Source organism: Pongo abelii, chromosome 14 (assembly GCF_028885655.2).
Source record: "Pongo abelii isolate AG06213 chromosome 14, NHGRI_mPonAbe1-v2.0_pri, whole genome shotgun sequence".
In the NCBI taxonomy this organism is placed as follows: Eukaryota; Metazoa; Chordata; class Mammalia; order Primates; family Hominidae; genus Pongo; species Pongo abelii.
The window spans coordinates 48,472,173-48,489,914 of NC_071999.2; the positions used below are offsets into that span (position 1 = coordinate 48,472,173).

General features: G+C 39.5%; 1 protein-coding gene across 12 annotated transcripts in view; it reads right to left on the minus strand.

Annotated features, from left to right (window-relative positions):
- ENOX1 (ecto-NOX disulfide-thiol exchanger 1) overlaps positions 1 to 17,742 on the minus strand; it is a 571,794-nt gene that overhangs the window by 267,234 nt on the left and 286,818 nt on the right. For all 12 annotated transcript variants that reach the window (XM_054528960.2, XM_063714804.1, XM_054528961.2 and 9 more), the window contains one exon: positions 4,163 to 4,306. The gene's annotated coding sequence lies outside the window, so the exon portion shown is untranslated. The remainder of the gene's footprint in view (positions 1 to 4,162; positions 4,307 to 17,742) is intronic.

Here is a 17,742-nt window from a genome sequence, read left to right on the forward strand (position 1 = left end):
GGGGTTGAGGGAGATGTTTGCCTTTGGTTCCTGAGAACCGTGGTTACTAAACATTCTTTTATTTATTTTTATTTTTATTTTTTATTTTTGAGACAGCTGTTCTCTTGTTGCCCAGGCTGGAGTGCAATGACGTGATCTCGGCTCACTGCAACCTCCACCTCCTGGGTTCAAGCGATTTTCCTGCCATAGTCTCCTGAAGTAGCTGGGATTACAGGCGCCCACGACCACGCCCAGCTAATTTTTTTGTATTTTTAGTTGAGACGGGATTTCACCATGTTGGCCAGGCTGGCCTTGAACTCCTGACCTCAGGTGATCCACCCGCCTCGGTCTCCCAAAGTGCTGCAATTACAGTCATGAGCCACTGCACCTGGCCGGTTACTAAACATTCTAAACATGCATGGGACAATCTTGCATCACAAAGGAACTGTCCCACTTAAAATGCCAATACTGCCCTGATGAAGAAACATCAATAGATGATTTTTAATGTTCCTTCAACCTATTTGGCCTCTAAAACTTAAGTGAAATGTAGGGAACTTAAGAGACTCAGGAAAGAACTGTGAGGATAATTAAAATTTTGGATTATGCAGATTTATAGGAAAAGTTTTAAAAATGGGCTTATCTCTCCCAAAGAGAAAAAGGATGATTTAAGAACTGAGACTAGGATGATACAGGGGAAGTCTGACCAATAAATTTTCTTTTTCAGTGGAAGCAGAAATAAATTAACACGATATAAGCTCAGAAATTACATTGGCTTTCTTGAGAAAGACTTGAAATCATAAATGAAAGAGGGGACATTACAACTGATATCACAGAAATAAAAAGGATTCTGAGAGACTACAAGGAACAATGATATGCCAACCAATTAGATAACCTAGATGAAACAGATACATTTCTAGAAACATACAACCTACCAAGACTAAATAAAGAAAAAATAGCCTAAACAGACCCATAACTAGTAAGGAGATTGAGTCAGTAGTTAGAAATCTTCCAACAAAGAAAAGTCCTATATCAGATAGCTTCACCAGATAATTCTACCAAACATTTAAAGAATTAATGCTAATCCTTCTCAAACTCTTCTAAAAAATTGAAAAGGATGGAACATTTCCTAACTCATTTTATGAAGCCAGCATAAGCCTGATACCAAAGTGAACCATGCCACAAGAAAGCTACAGGCCAATATCCCTGATGAATGTAAGTGCAAAAATTCTCAACAAAATACTAGCAACTTTTTTGCTAGCAACAAATACTAGCAAACCAAATTCAACAGCAGTATGCAGTATGCTGTTGAATTTGGAAGCCTCATACTTCCTGATGTCGAAATGTAACAACAAACTCTATATTATATATAGAGTTTCAGTCATGCAAGATGAAAAAATTATAATATATAAAGCTACAGTAGTCAGAATGGCATGGTACTGACATAAAGGCAGATATATGAACCAATGGAACAGGATAGAGAGTCCAGAAATAAACCCATATATATAGGATCAAATTATATTCAACAAGGGTTCCAAGACTCCACAAAAGTGTAAGAACTTATTCTTCAATAAATTGTGTTAGGAAAACTGTATATCCACATGCCACAGAATAAAACTGGATCCTTATTTTATATCATACACCAAAACCAACCCAAAATGAAGTAAAGAATTAAATATAAGATTTGAAACTACACAACTACTAGAAGAAAACCCAGGGAAAAAGCTCCATAATATTTGGTCTTGGCTGTGATTTCTTAGATATCACAAGAAAAGAACAGGTAACAAAACAAACACAGACAAGTAGAATTATATCAAATTAAAAGGCTTCCATGCAGCAAAGGAAGCAATCAATAGAGTGAAAAAGCAACTTACGGAATGGGAAAAAATTTGCAAACCATATATCTGATAAGGGGTTAATATATTAAATATATAATAAACTCCTACAACTCAACTGCAAAATATCCAAATAATATAATTTAAAAATGGGCAAAGGACTTGAATAGACATTTCTCCCAAGAAGACATACAAATGGTCAACAGATACATGAAATGATATTCGAAATCACTAATTATCAGGGAAATACAAATCAAAACCACAATGAAATATCACCTCAAGATGGTTATTATTTAAAAAAATAGACAAGGGTTAGTAAAGATGTGGAGAAACTGGAACCCTTGCACACTGAGGGTGAGAATGCAAACTGGTACTTCTGCTATGCAGTATGAAGATTCCTCCAGAAATTAAAAATACAACTACCATATGATCCAGCAATTTCCCTTCTGGGTACATATCAAAAAAACTGAAAACAGGATCTTGTAGAGATATTTACACACTCATGTTCACTGCAGCATTATTCGCAATAGCTGAGATGTGGAAACAACCTAAATGCCCACTGACAAATGAATGAGTAAACATGGCCTATATGTAGAACAGAAGATTATTAAGCCTAACAAGGAAAATCCTGTCATATGTGACAAAATGGATAAACTAAGGTCATTATGCTAAGTGAAACAAGCCAGTCACCGAAGGACAAGTACTGCATGGTTTCATTCATATGAAGTACCTAAAGTAGTCAAACTCATAGAATAAGGTAAAATTGTAGTTGCCAGAGCTGAAGGGAGGAGAAACAGGGAGTTGCTTTACAACAGGTATAGCACTTTAGTTAAGCAAGATGAAAAAATTGTAAGGATTTGCTGTACAACATGCAGAGAGTTAACAACACTAAAGTATGGACTTAAAAATTTGTTAAAGGGTAGATTTCATGTTTTGTGTGTGTGTGTGTGTGTGTGTGTGTTTTAACCACAATAAATGAAAAAAAAAATAAAACTAAGAAAAAAAGGAAATTGGATCCCTGGGTATGAAGGTTTGAAAACAAATGGATTTTTATTGGTTTCAGACAGTTCACGCAGAATCTTGCTTGTAGACTAGGGAGGAACATTTAGGTAACTTCTCACGTCCTTCCCAGCACTTCTGTTTCTATGGATACAGTTATTAGGTTCCAACACACTGTGATACCCTACTGAATTGACAGGCTAGAGAGCTGAGGATGGAGGCACAACTTCCCATCTACCCCATACCCTAGTAAATACCCTCTGCCTCACTGTTCAATGGGGGTTAATCATGAGGCCCAACAGCGAAGGGTACAGTGGGAAAACTGGAGTCTAGCCCAGCACTACAGTAAAATCTACTTTGATTCTTAGTAGAAATAAAAGAAATAAAAAAAGTAGAACCACAGTAAAGGGCTACTAAGAGAGAAAGCATTTGTCACCATGGACAGAAGAAAAGTACCACCAAATGAAATAAATGCCTATGGGAAAAGATGTGTCATGTTAGAAAGTACTGTGTTCCTTCTCCTTTGCCCTTCATTTAGTTTTCATCCATTCAAAGTACCAAGCCTTACCCTACATCCTGTTTCTTCTTCCAGCTTTGAAAGATGCACGGACTGAATTTAGCCTTTGGTTAGGTCTTTGTCAGAAAGTACCTTCAAAATACAAGTGTTTTACTTGGTACTATCCCAACAGCAAACACGTATTTCCAAAATGAAATGCTTGCTCTACTAGCAAGCTTTTTCCTTGAGTAAGCAACAATATTGTTAGTAATTTTTCAAACTGCTAATACGCATACACACACACACACACACACACACACACACAAAACCCCAAACAAGTCCTATTCTATCATTTATAAATCATAGGGTGAAGATCCTCTGGTAGAACTAAATGAAAACACTCAGGGCACTGAGTTTTTATAATTTGAAAAATGATAATACTAGTTGATATTGACAAATTCAGTTTTGATTTTCAATGTTTCAAAATATAATTTATCCACAAGGTCTTAAACAATTGAAAGTACTTAACTAAATCTGATATATGTAGACGCTTGGCATAAATTTATTGAATCTATTCAGTTAGAATTTATAAACACAAAAATAAAATTTGTTTTAAGCCAATGTGGGGTATATTTTATTTTTAATATCCTTGTTACATTCCACAGGGTATACATAAATAAGTATGACAAGATATTTATTTTCATTTAAATCTAACTTTCAATGAAATTAAGAAATGAAAATCTGTTTAAAATCTGCTCCCAGAGTTCTAATTGAAATAGAGTACAAATATTTTCCATTAAAAAAATCTCTCAAACTTAATATCTTCAGTAAGAAAAATGAAAAAATTAACACAAACCTCAAAACTGCCAGCAGCTCAGAAGACAAATGTGTTCTTTGGGGACTTGATTGAAACCATGTATTCATAAAAGTCTTTTAAATGGATGCTCTTCACAAAGGAAGTCCCATGGAAGACAGCATGGTTCTGACATACCAGAGGCTTCTGGAAGCAAAGAAAAGCACACTGTTAGGATATGTCTAAAGTACCATTACTGCCTGTAATGGTATTATTATCACTTATATGTATTATCAGCATGATGTTATTAATTTCTATCAATTTTGTACCCCAAATCATCTTATTCATCAATGGCAGAGTGGGACAGTAAACTTTCAATATCGTATTTAGAAATTTCTAAAGGTCAGGAGTATTTATAACTAAGCGAACCTCTGCTTTTCCTCTTATCTAGGCTGGGATTGAATAACTGTGGGCAGGGTATGAGCACAAGAGTGGTGACAGTATTTACTGAGTGTCTACCAGATATAAGGCACTGTACAAGTGGCTTTTAAATCTGGGATCTTTAATACAAACAACACTGCAATTGAAAAGTATTGGCTCCATCTTACAGATGAGAAAAAAATGCACAGATTGCTGACCTCAGGCTTAGAACCTGTAACCATCAAAGTTCAAAGGCCTCAGGGCAGGTACTTTCCCTCATCTCACTCTGTAGCCTTGGTGATTTAGAAAAATATTTCCCAAACAGAACTGACAAGAGAACAGATAATGCTGCAACATACTAAATTAATTCAAATATTACTAATTAATTAAGAACTTGTCTTGCCTAATTTACTTTAGTTTTATATTAAATATTGTCTTATTCAGGCAGGCCCACATAAATACAAATGCCCAGCTTTAAGCAGTATATTTTTTTCTACCAACTTTTCTTCCTTAGGCAAAGAGAGAACTTGCTGGAAACTGAGAAGCTCCTTTGTGTTTGGTGTGGGATTACGTGCAGTGCTACATCAAGGCTGGCACTGCAAACTTCTCATCTTCCTCTGGCCCGTCCATGTGACCCACAGTTCCTCCACTGTCCTGATGAATGAGAACACTTAGTTTTCCTGATTGCATCAGGAACTGAGCCCACATCCTCTGTGGCTATATTACTGTATCTCTTTGTGGATGCATTCACCTTAATGGCTGAGGGTGACAAAGCGAGGGCTCTAGTTGGATTTCCATTCTCATTTTTAGTCAGCTATCTCTATGTTTGTTTCTGATGGTTCCAGTGCAACACAGAGATCCCCCACAACTTACCCACCACCAGCTGTCCCAGTACCCACTCTCACACTGTGTTGCAGGGCTACTGCTCACCAAATAAATGCTTCAACATGTCCCTTGAAATGATAGCTTTGGATGCCATAGACTTTTGTCTGTCCCAAACCTTTTAGCTCATGGCCCCACCGCAGGACCAAAAGTCCCTTAGAGAGACCAGAAAATGATGGAGCCAGGAAGGTCATGCATAACTTTTGAAATTTTTAGTTTATTGGATTTTTGGCCACAAAAGCTTCAGTCATGAATAAAGAAACAAGGGAAAATGATTGATGGTATTTTCAAGTTCTACAGAACCAGAGCCTAGGATTATTACACAAACAAAAAGGAAAAAGAGCAGAGGAAAACAGAGCTAGTTTATCTTTGCATGAAAGAAGAAAGGTGAGCTTGACAAAGAATGAAGAAAAAAGACTTGAACCAATGGATCTAAACTAAGTGAGAGGAATGTGAAATGAATAGCAACTCTTCTTAAAACCTCATACACTAGCATTCTGTTTACTTCATACCACTCAGAAACAAATTTTCAGACAGAGCACGGTGGCCCACACCTGTAATCCCAGCACTTTGGGAGGCCAAGGTGGGCAGATCACTTCTGTCCAGAAGTTCGAGACCAGCCTGGCCAACGTGGTGAAACCCTGTCTCTACAAAAAATACAAAAATTGGCCAGGTGCGGTGGCTCATGCCTGTAATCCCAGCACTTTGGGAGGCCGAGGTGGGTGGATCATGAGGTCAGGAGATGGAGACCATCCTGGCTAACACTGTGAAAGCCTGTCTCTACTAAAAACACAAAAAATTAGCCGGGCATGGTGGCAGGTGCCTGTAGTCCCAGCTACTTGGGAGGCTGAGGCAGGAGAATGGTGTGAACCTGGGAGGCGGAGCTTGCAGTGATCCGAGATCACACCACTGCACTCCAGCCTGGGTGACAGAGCAAAAACAAAAACAGAAAACAAAAATTAGCCAGGTGTGGTGGTGCACACCTATTAATCCTGGCTACTCAGGAGGCTGAGGCATGAGAATCACTTGAACCCAGGAGGCGGAGGCTGCAGTGAGCCAAGATTGCACCACTGCACTCGGGCCTGGGCAAGTAAGTGAGACTCTCTCAAAACAAAAACAAAAACAAAAACAAAAACAAAAAAACAACAAAAAAACCAACAACCAAATTTTCAGATTAAATGCCTAAACTAGTAGGCCCATTTTTTATAAAATCCTAATGGCAATTTTTAAACATTCATTCAGCCACTATTCATTATACACTTATGAGCCAAACAGTAAGTTGGAAAATTCCAGGAACACTGCAGTAATCAAGACAGTCTTTTAGTCAAGCATCTTAACCGTCTTGTAGAGAGATACAACTAGGATGTCAAAAACCATAAGAAGGTGGTACCAGTAGGTGTTTGTAATAATGGGGTCTGAAACCAAACTGGCTGAGGGTGTTCCTGCTTCATTACTTCCTGGCTGTGTGACCTTGGGCAAGGTACTAAAACTGTATAACTTAGCCCCCTTATCTGCAGGATGTTTTTCCCGCAAAGGCTGTTCGAGGATTAAGTAAGAGAAGCCACATAAATTGCTTTGTGCACTGAGTAACATAAAATAAGAACTCATCAAAAGTTAGGAAATGTTGGCGGGATGCAGTGGCTCATGCCTGTAATCCCAGCACTTTGGGAGGCCAAGGCAGGCAGATCACTTGAGGTCAGGAGTTCGAGACCAGCCTGGCCAACATGATGAAACCCTGTCTCTACTAAATACAAAAATTAGCCAGGTATGGTGGTGCATGCCTGTAATCCCAGCTACTCAAGAGGCTGAGGCAGGGAGAATTGCTTGAACCTGGGAGGTGGAAGTTGCAGTGGGCTGAGATCGTGCCACTGTACTCCAGCCTGGGTGACAAAGTGAGACTCTGTCTCAAAAAAAAAAAAAAAAGTTAGGAAATATTAGTAGTGTTGTTGTATAACAGATCATGGGTGGTATCAGTGATGGAAAATGTGCTATGAAGCTCAGAGGAATTGGAGATCCTCTCTGTTGGGGATGAATGGAATCAAGAAGGCTTCAGTGAAAAAAGTAGCATTTAAGATCAACTATAAACAGAGAGACATGATTAGGCATTTACAGAAATTCTATTACAATTGAAAAGCCAGAATATTATATACTTTAGAAAAACATCGGTTCATGAAATTAGACATTATTTTCCAGGATTTGGTGTGAAAGTAGATACCTAACCTAACAACACAGCCAGGTAATAGTACAAAGAAAATCAGTGTACTGCTACCAAGAGAGGTACACGATCCCATGGGGTCCTGTTCTATTTAACTGTAATCCAAAATGACACCATGGCTTTTAATGGAGCTTGGCAAGCTCTAGACATGCCAATTTTAAACTTAGCCTTAAATTTAAATCATAGGGCTTGAGACTCAAATCTCCAATGTGACCTTTCCTGGGTATTGTTCAAGAAAACATCTCTGTCACTGTGGACAGAAACCATACGCCCTTTTACTCTGGAAAGTATAATGAAAAGATGTACTGTATTTTACAAGCACAGAGCCACAAAATGATGGTGGCTATAATTCCCTAGAAGCAATAAAAGCAAAGACTGTTTGATTTGTAACATTCATTTAGAAATGTCTTATTGCATTAATGAACATTCTTATTTCCCCCATATTCGGGACTTTAATTCAAAAAAAGCTTGGCAGGAATCTCATCATTTATAGGTTTAACATACAGTTCCTCTGGATACATTCATTTTGCAAGGGCTCACTGAGCCACACTACTTTGTCCTTGCCAGACCCATACAATATTGTACTGAACAGAGGAGCTAAAAGCCCACAGTAGCTTGAATTCTCCTATACCCTCCCTGTTTCCTAGCCATGGAAGGTCTAATCAAGGAGAGTTCCACAGTTGAAATGTGTTCAGGTGTTGCCAATGTGATAGTGTGAAGAGGTACAGCCTTTAAGAGATGATTAGGCCATGAGGACTCCTCCCTCATGAATGTGATCAAGGCCCTTATAAAAGAGGCTTCACACAGCATTCAGGTAGCTGGCCCTTCTGCCTTCTACCACGTGCAAACACAGCAATATTCCCCTCCAGAGAAACCATCTTGGAAGTGGAGAGCAGCCGGCACCACAGACAACGGAATCCTCTGGTGCTTTAACCTTGAACTTTCTAGCCTCCAGGACTGTGAGAAAATAAATTTCTATTCTTTATAAATTACCTAATCAATGGTATTTGTTATAGGAACAACAAACAAAGGCAGAAATTGGTACCAGAAGAATGGGATGATGCTGTAATAAATACCTAAAAATGTAGAAACAGCTTTGGAATTGGGTAATGGGTAGAAGCTGGAATGGTAATGGGTAAATGCTGGAAAAAGCCTCTATCGTCATGAACAGAACATTAAGGGCAATTGTGGTGAGGGCTAGGAAGAAGCAGAAGACTAGAGAAAGCCTGACTTTCTTATGGATTACGTAAGTGGCTGTGAACAGAATGTTGGTATAAATATGAACATTAAAGATTATTCTGTTGAGATCTCAGATGGACATCAGGAACAGGGTACTGGAAGCTGGAGGAAGGGCCGTCCTTGTTATAAAATGGCAAAGAATTATGCTGAATTCTGTCCTGTCCTAGGACTCTGTGAAATGCAGAACTTAAGAACAATTAACTAGAATATTTGGTGGAGTAAATTCTGAATTTTCCATTATTTCAAATTGTGAGCATTTGGGAAATTTTCAGCTTGGACATGTGGAGAATAAAAAATAAGTGCATTTAGAAGAGAAAACCAAGTGCATGACCAAGTGACTGTTTGGTAAGGAGATTAGTATGGATAGAAGCCAGGTGCTTTAGAAGAAAGCCAGGAGCCACTGACAATGGACCAATGGCTCTAAACACATTTTGAAGGTCTTTGAGGCTGCCCCTCCCATCACAGGCCCAGAGTGCTAGGGCTTTGAGGGCAGAATGGTTTTGAGGAAGGGGCCCAGGGTGCCTGAGGGATCTGGGGACTCACTGCCCAGGGCAATCTCAAGTCTCTGCTCCCCACATTCTGGTACAGCATTCCTCAGCCTCCCCAGCTGTGGTTTGAGTGGACCTAGCTGCAGCTGTACACCTCAGCAGCCTCCATATGTTCGTAATTCTGAGGCTTACAGAGTGCAAGAGCTGGGAGGCACGGCTGCTTCCGCCTAGATTTCAAAGGATGTCTCAGGCAGCCTTGGGACCTAGGCATGAACTTGCTTGCCACAGAGGTGGGGCCATGGCAGAGACCCTTCACTAGTGCAATGACTAGTGGAACTGTGAGGTCAGAGCCACTGCAGAGAGGCCCCAGTAGGGCAATCCTTAGTGCAGCCATGGGGGCAGCTTCACTCATAAAATCCCATTATTGTAGAGCCACAGCATGCAACTCCAGCCTGAGAGAGCTACAAGGGCTGAACTCCAGCCCGTGAGAGCTCCTTCATGGGCTATGCTCAACAATGTTGTCATAGAAGGGTCTCCTGGAGCCTTGGAGACCCAACCTACCTGAGTATGTCTTGAAGGGAAGATACGAAGTAAAAGATTACTTTAAAGTCTTAAGGTTTAATGTTTGCCTTGTTGGGTTTTAGACTTACTTGGGACCTGTTACCCCTTTCTTCTTTGCTATTTCTCCCTTTTGGAATGGAAATGTCTATCCTATGTCTGTCCCATCATTGTATTTTACTTTATTTTTGAGACAGAATCTCGCTGTCACCCAGGCTGGAATGCAGTGGCATAATGTCGGCTCACCGCAACCTCCACCTCCTGGGTTCAAGCGATTCTCCTGCCTCAGCCTCCTGAGTAGCTGAGATTACAGGTGCCTGCCCCCATGCCCAGCTAAATTTTTTTGTATTTTTGGTAGAGACAGGGTTTCGTCATGTTGGCCAGGCTGGTCTCGAACTCCTGGCCTCAAGTGATCCACCTGCCTCGGCCTCCCAAAGTGCTGGGACTACAGGCATAAGCCATTGCGCCCAGTCCCATCATTGTATTAATATTTTAGAAGTGCATAACTTGTTTAACTTCACAGGTTCATAGCTGGAGAGCAATTTGCCTTGACATGAATTGTGCCTTGAGTCTCACCCATATAGGATTTAGATGAGACTCTGGATTTTAGACTTTGAGTTGATGCTAGAACAAGTTTAGACTGGGCTACTGGGATGGAATCAATGTATTTTGCATGTGAGAGGACATAAATTTGGGAGAGGGGCCAGGGTGGAATACTATGGTTAAAATGTGTCCCCCTCAAAATTCAGGTGTTGTCAATGTGATAGTATTAAGAAATTGGGCTTTTAAGAGGTGATTAGGCCATAGGGACTCCTCCCAGGTAAATGAGATTAAGGCCCTTGTTAAAAAATGTTTCACACAGCATTTGGATAATTGCTCTTCTGCCTTCTGCCATGTGAGGTCAAAGGGTTCCTCCCCTCCAGAATAGCCATCTTGGAAGAATGCTTCCCTTTCCAGAAAACTGAACCTGCCAGTGAATTCATCTTGAACTTTTCAGCCTCCAGAACTGTGAACAAACAAATTTTTATGCTTTATAAATTACCCCATCTATTGTATTTTGGTATAGCAGCACAAATAGACTGAGAGTGAACCTGCAATAAATAGAGTATCCTTCTTTATCCCTTTCACTGAAAACCTGTCAACACTATTTTCCATTCATTCCAACTCATAACATCACAATTTATGCACTACCATTGTGTCAATTCATTCTTAGATTGCCATAAAGAAATATCTGAGGCTGGGTAATTCATAAGGAAAAATTTATTTTGGCTCATGGTTCTGCAGCCTATACAGGAAGCATGGCGCTGGTGTCTGCTTCTGGTGCATCCACAAGAAGCTTACTATCATGGTGGAAGGCAAATGGGAGCAGTTCCATCACATGATGAGAGCAGGGGCAAGAGAGAAAAGGGAGAGGTCCCAGACTCTTTTAAACAACTAGATCTTGCATGGACTTAGTGAGAACTCACCTATCACAAAGGGCATGGTGCTAAACCATTCATGAGGGATCCACCCCCATGATCCCATCACCTCCTACCAGGCCCCACCTTCAGCATTGGGAATCATATTTCAACATGAGATTTGGAGGGGACAGACATCCAAATCATATCAACCATAACTTCTAGCTAGTATTTATTCTTGTAGTTCATCCTGAAAAGAGCCCAAAATGGGTCATCCTCAGGCTATAATGGTGATAAACATTTGAACTAAAGTGAATAAGGCAGGGCACTGTGGCTCACGCCTGTAATCCCAGCACTCTGGGAGGCTGAGGCAGGCAGATCATTTGAGTTCAGGAGTTTGAGACCAGCCTGGCCAACATGGTGAAACCCTGTCTCTACTAAAAGTACAAAAATAGCCAGGTATGGTGATGTGTGCCTGTAGTCCCAGCTACTTGAGAGGCGGAGGCAGGAGAATGGCTTGTACCCAGGAGGTGGAGGTTGCAGTGAGCTAACACCACTGCATTCCAGCCAGGGCAACAGGGTGAGACTCCATCTCAAAAATAAATAAAATAAGTGAATAAATGCATAAATGAGATAATTCTTAAAATGTAACTCTAATTATGTACATCCACTACTAAAGAACTTACAAGGCCTCCCTATTTTCCACAGATCAGACCTAAGTTATTCACCAGAAATATCTGTTCCTACCATCCTCTGTAATCTCAAAACAGACTATTTCTGACCAAAACCCTTGGATCCAGTAGAAATGGTCTGCTCACTATGTTATATAGTGAATCTCAACTAGAGGTGCATCATAGGTGCATGGGGTGCCACCTATGACAAAAGTGATAAATGACATCTCTCTTGCCCTGTTTCTCTGATCAGCTGCTACTTTGTGAACCACCCTATGGAGAGGCCCATTTGGAAAGGAACTGAAGGATGTTTCCAAGACAACAGCCAGTAAGAAATTTGGGCCCTTTATCTATTAGCTTATGAGAAACTAAATCCTACCAACAACCAATGAGCTTGGAAATATATTCTGCCCCGGTTGAGCAGAGATGCTGTAGATGCTGCTCTAGTTGGGATGACTACAGGCCTGGCCATTGCTTTGACTGAAGCCTTGTGAGAGACCCAGAGCTGGAGGACCCAGCTAAGGCATGCTCAGATTCCTGACTGTTGTTTAAGCAAAATTAAAACAGGGGGTCAGGCCTGAAAAATTCCTGAGCAAATACAACCAGAGGCCTTAAAAATAGCCTTAATCTTGCTTAAATTGCCAACATAAGCAAAACTTAACTCAGGTCACTTCTGATAAATGCTTACATTAGAACTAAAACTTAACCCCAGTGCATCATAAGCAGCTAATGAACATAATTATGTGACTAGACTTTCCAAGAAAGTACCAAAGAAAAGGCCATTTTGTCATTGCAAACCAGTCAAATAATTTTATTTTACCTTAGCATTTTCCCAATAAATACTTGGCTCATTCTGTCATTGAGACACTAAACCTCTTGCAATCTGGTGTTCTCCATCCATAAATTGTTTCTTACTCAAACTCTTTAAAATTTTATGCCTTAATTTTAATGCAGTGATAGTTAATTTTATGTTGTTAACTTGGCTAGGCCATGGTACCTAGATATTTGTAAACACAAGTCTAGATGTTACTGTGAAGATGTTAAAATTAACATTTAATTAGTAGACACTGAGTAAAGCACATTACTTTCCATAATGTGGGTGGGCCTTATCTAATCAGTTGAAGCACATAAGGCAAAACAGACTGAGGTCCCCCAAGAAAGGGAATTCTGCCTCCAGACTGTCTTTGGATTTGAGCTTCTTCCCTAGATCTCCAGCCTGCTGGCCTACCTTGCAGATTTTGGACTTGCCAGTGTCTATAACTACATGAGCTAATTCCTTAAAATATCTTAAATTTCTCTCTCTCTCTCTCTCTTTCCCCCCCCCTCCCCCTCCCTCTCCTATTGGTTCTGTTCCTCTGGAGAACCTTGACTGTTGAGATAGAACTGATAGGATCTATAGAGAGAGAGATGTATAATAAGGGATTTATTAGGGGAACTGGCTCACTTGATTATGGAGGCTGAGAAGTTCCATGATAGGCCAGCCATCTGGAAGCTGGAGAACAAGAGAAGCTGACAGCAAGGCTCAATTCAAGTCTGAAGACCTTAGAACCAAGAAAGTAGTAACTCTCACACCAAGCCCAAAGGCCCAGGAGCCTAGGGACTTTGCTGGTGTAAGTCCTGGAGTCCAACGACAACAGAGTCTGGACTTCTGATATCCAACGACAGAAGGAAAAGGGCGTCCTGGCTCCCCGAAAGAGCAAGAATTCACCATTCCTTTGCCTTTTTTTTTCCATCTGGGATCCCAGCTGGTTGGATAGTAACCACCCACATTGAAGGCAGATCTTCCTCATTCAGTCCACTGACTCAAGTGCTAATCTCTTCTGGAAACACCTTCACAGATTCCCCTGGGGGCAGCCCTATTATTCTAATCAAATGCCAAAACAGTCCAGCTGGGTTTCCCTTTCATCAGGAGAAGGATAAACTCAGTGCCTACTGAAGCACTGAGAATAATTAATGCTTTACCAGCTATCTGGGTATTCCTTTGTTTTAGTCTATTCTCACGCTGCTATAAAGAACTGCTCGAGGCTGGGTAATTTAGAAAGGAAACAGGCTTAATTGACTCACAGTTCTGCATGGCTGGGGAGGCATCAGGAAACTTACAATCATGGCAGAAGGTGAAGGGGAAGCAAGGCATCTTCTTCACAAGGTGCAGGAGGGAAAATAAATGGAGGAACCACCAAATACTTATAAAACCATCAGATCTCGTGAGAACTCACTATCATGAGAATGGCATGGGAAAAACTGCCCTTATGATTCAATTTCCTCCATCTGGTCTCTCCCTTGACATGTGGGGATTATGGGGATTACAATTCAAGATGAGATTTTGGGTGGGGACACAACCAAACCATATCACCCTTAGACCAGTCACATTGACACCCAATCAACCATCACAATAATCACAATTAACTAATACGAAGACCCACAGATACTGTGAGACTAATATGACAGCCCTCCCATCACATTTATCACAATGAATTATAATTTTTGGATTCCTCTCTAATATGGTAAGCTTCATATTCTGTCAAGGCAGAGACCACGTACATCATGTTTGCAAACAAATCTTGTACTGTGCCCAGCACAGTGCACTACATTCTTGTTAAACAAATGAGTCAAAAATAAAGCTTCACCAGCAGTGTCTTCATATAACCTAAGAAAATGATGGAACAGTCCCCCAACTAACTTATTGTTTACGATTTATTTGTACCTTTATTGAAGGTACCTTTAATATTGTAAGAAGGCACGTATATTCATTCTTTCACAATAATAAAATTGTAGAGATGAGACAAATCATGACACAGTGTAGTGACACACAGAGTGGAGTTTTATGGAGTTGGAGAATAAGATGATTGTGAAATTGAGAATAACAAATTTGAAATTTTGTAGGCTGGTTTAGAGCTATCAGAAGTATCAGATTTGTATCAGATTTCAATTAAAAGTGTTTTTGAAGATGAACGTGGCATCAAAGTTTAGAATAGGAAAAAAGGCTATTGCTATTTGAATAGGTCAGTTAGATAGCAGTGGAAATATAAAAGTAGGGTTGGATTGAAGAAAAATGCAGAGAAAAAATTCCATCAATTAGATGAAATGGATAATGAGAAAAAAGATGCAGTCAACGATTATAGGAATATTTCGAGCCTAGGTGTGGGGGAGACTGTAAGAACACTGACAGAATGTGGAGATTCAAGAGTGGAGCTGGTATATGTCTGCATGCTTAGGGAGTATAAAATGATAGTGACTTTACTTTGAGATATGCCAAGTTTGAGAAATGCCACACTCCTTCCTATGTTTTATGAATACAGAAAATCTAAGTTTGATAAACCTTTCACCAAAGATCAATAGAGACTATCAAAGACTATCTTTAATTTATTGTTCAGCGAGTATAATATATGGTAAAATGCACTGATTTTAGGTGTACAGTTCACTAGGCTTTGATAAATGTACCTTCCCAAGTAACCTACACACAAGTCAAGATACAAAACATTTCCATCACCCCTGAAAGTTTCCTTCTAGTCAAGCCCCACTCAAATGTGAAATTCCAATGTCTATCACCATAAATGGCTTTGCCTATACTTGAACTTCGTATATAATCATACAGTATACCAGATAGTATATGTTCTTTTATGCCTGGTTCCTTTCGTTCAATGTAATGATTATAATTCTTGTTAAATCTTCCAGTAGTTAATTCATAAGTATTCCATTGTATAAATGACTAGTAACCTACTACATATAATATTACTTTATATGAATTTACCATAACTTATCCATTCTCCTGTCTATGGTCATTTGGCTTGATCCAGTATTTGGCTATTAATAAACAAAGCTATTACAAACATTCTTATCAGGGCTTTATGTTCTTATACAAAGCCATATATCCTTTCATTCTTAAGTAAATAGGTGTGAGGTTGCCAGGGCATAGTTAAGATACATGTGTAAGTTTATAAGGAACCACTAGTTTTCAAAAAAATCCTGTAATATGTTATACCCTCAGGAGCACGGTACAAGAATTTCAGTATTACCATGTCCTCACCAATGTTTGGTGAGCTCAGTCCTTTTATTTTTAGCTTTTTCTAGTGGATGTGAAGTGGTACTTAAATTTGCATTTCCTTCATGGCTAATGATGTCCTTATTACGCCTTCAAATGTTTATTAAACATTCTTATCTTCTTTTGTGAAGGTTCTGTTTAAGTAATTTGCCAATTGGAAGGAAAATATTTTCTTTGTATTTTTTGAGTTCTAAAGCTTTGTTATATATTCTAGATTCAATTCCTTTTTCATACATATGCATTGCAAACTATTAATATTTTCCCTTTCTGTGGCTTGCCTACTAAAAATGTTTTTTATAGGGAGACTTTAATGTTTGTGGAGTATAGTTTACTCATTTTTTTTCTATAATGTGAGTGCTTTTAGTATCCTAAGAAATAGTGTGATGGGGATGGCACTGAATCTATAAATTACCTTGGGCAGTATGGCCATTTTCACGATATTGATTCTTCCTACCCATGAGCATGCAATGTTCTTCCATTTGTTTGTAACCTCTTTTATTTCATTGAGCAGTGGTTTATAGTTCTCCTTGAAGAGGTCCTTCACGTCCCTTGTAAGTTGGATTCCTAAATATTTTATTCTCTTTGAAGCAATTGTGAATGGGAGTTCACTCATGATTTGGCGCTCTGTTTGTCTGTTATTGGTGTATAAGAATGCTTGTGATTTTTGTACATTGATTTTGTATCCTGAGACTTTGCTGAAGTTGCTTATCAGCTTAAGGAGATTTGGGGCTGAGACAATGGGGTTTTCTAGACATAAAATCATGTCGTCTGCAAACAGGGACAATTTGATCTCCTCTTTTCCTAATTGAATACCCTTTATTTCCTTCTCCTGCCTAATTGCCCTGGCCAGAACTTCCAACACTATGTTGAATAGGAGTGGTGAGAGAGGGCATCTCTGTCTTGTGCCAGTTTTCAAAGGGAATGCTTCCAGTTTTTGCCCATTCAGTATGATATTGGCTGTGAGTTTGTCATAGATATCTCTTATTATTTTGAAATACGTCCCATCAATACCTAATTTATTGAGAGTTTTTAGCATGAAGGGTTGTTGAATTTTGTCAAAGGCCTTTTCTGCATCTATTGAGATAATCATGTGGTTTTTGTCTTTGGTTCTGTTTATATGCTGGATTACATTTATTGATTTGCATATGTTGAATCAGCCTTGCATCCCAGGGATGAAGCCCACTTGATCATGGTGGATAAGCTTTTTGAGGTGCTGCTGGATTCGGTTTGCCAGTATTTTATTGAGAATTTTTGCATCAATGTTCATCAAGGATATTGGTCTAAAATTCTCTTTTTTGGTTGTGTCTCTGCCAGGCTTTGGTATCAGGATGATGTGGCCTCATAAAATGAGTTAGGGAGGATTCCCTCTTTTTCTATTGATTGGAATAGCTTCAGAAGGAATGGTACCAGTTCCTCCTCGTACCTCTGGTAGAATTCGGCTGTGAATCCATCTGGTCCTGGACTTTTTTTGGTTGGTAAGCTATTGATTATTGCCACAATTTCAGAGCCTGTTATTGATCTATTCAGAGATTCAACTTCTTCCTGGTTTAGTCTTGGGAGAGTGTATGTGTCGAGGAATTTATCCATTTCTTCTAGATTTTCTAGTTTATTTGCGTAGAGGTACTTGTAGTATTCTCTGATGGTAGTTTGTATGTCTGTGGGATTGGTGGTAATATCCCCTTTATCATTTTTCATTGCATCTATTTGATTCTTCTCTCTTTTTTTATTAGT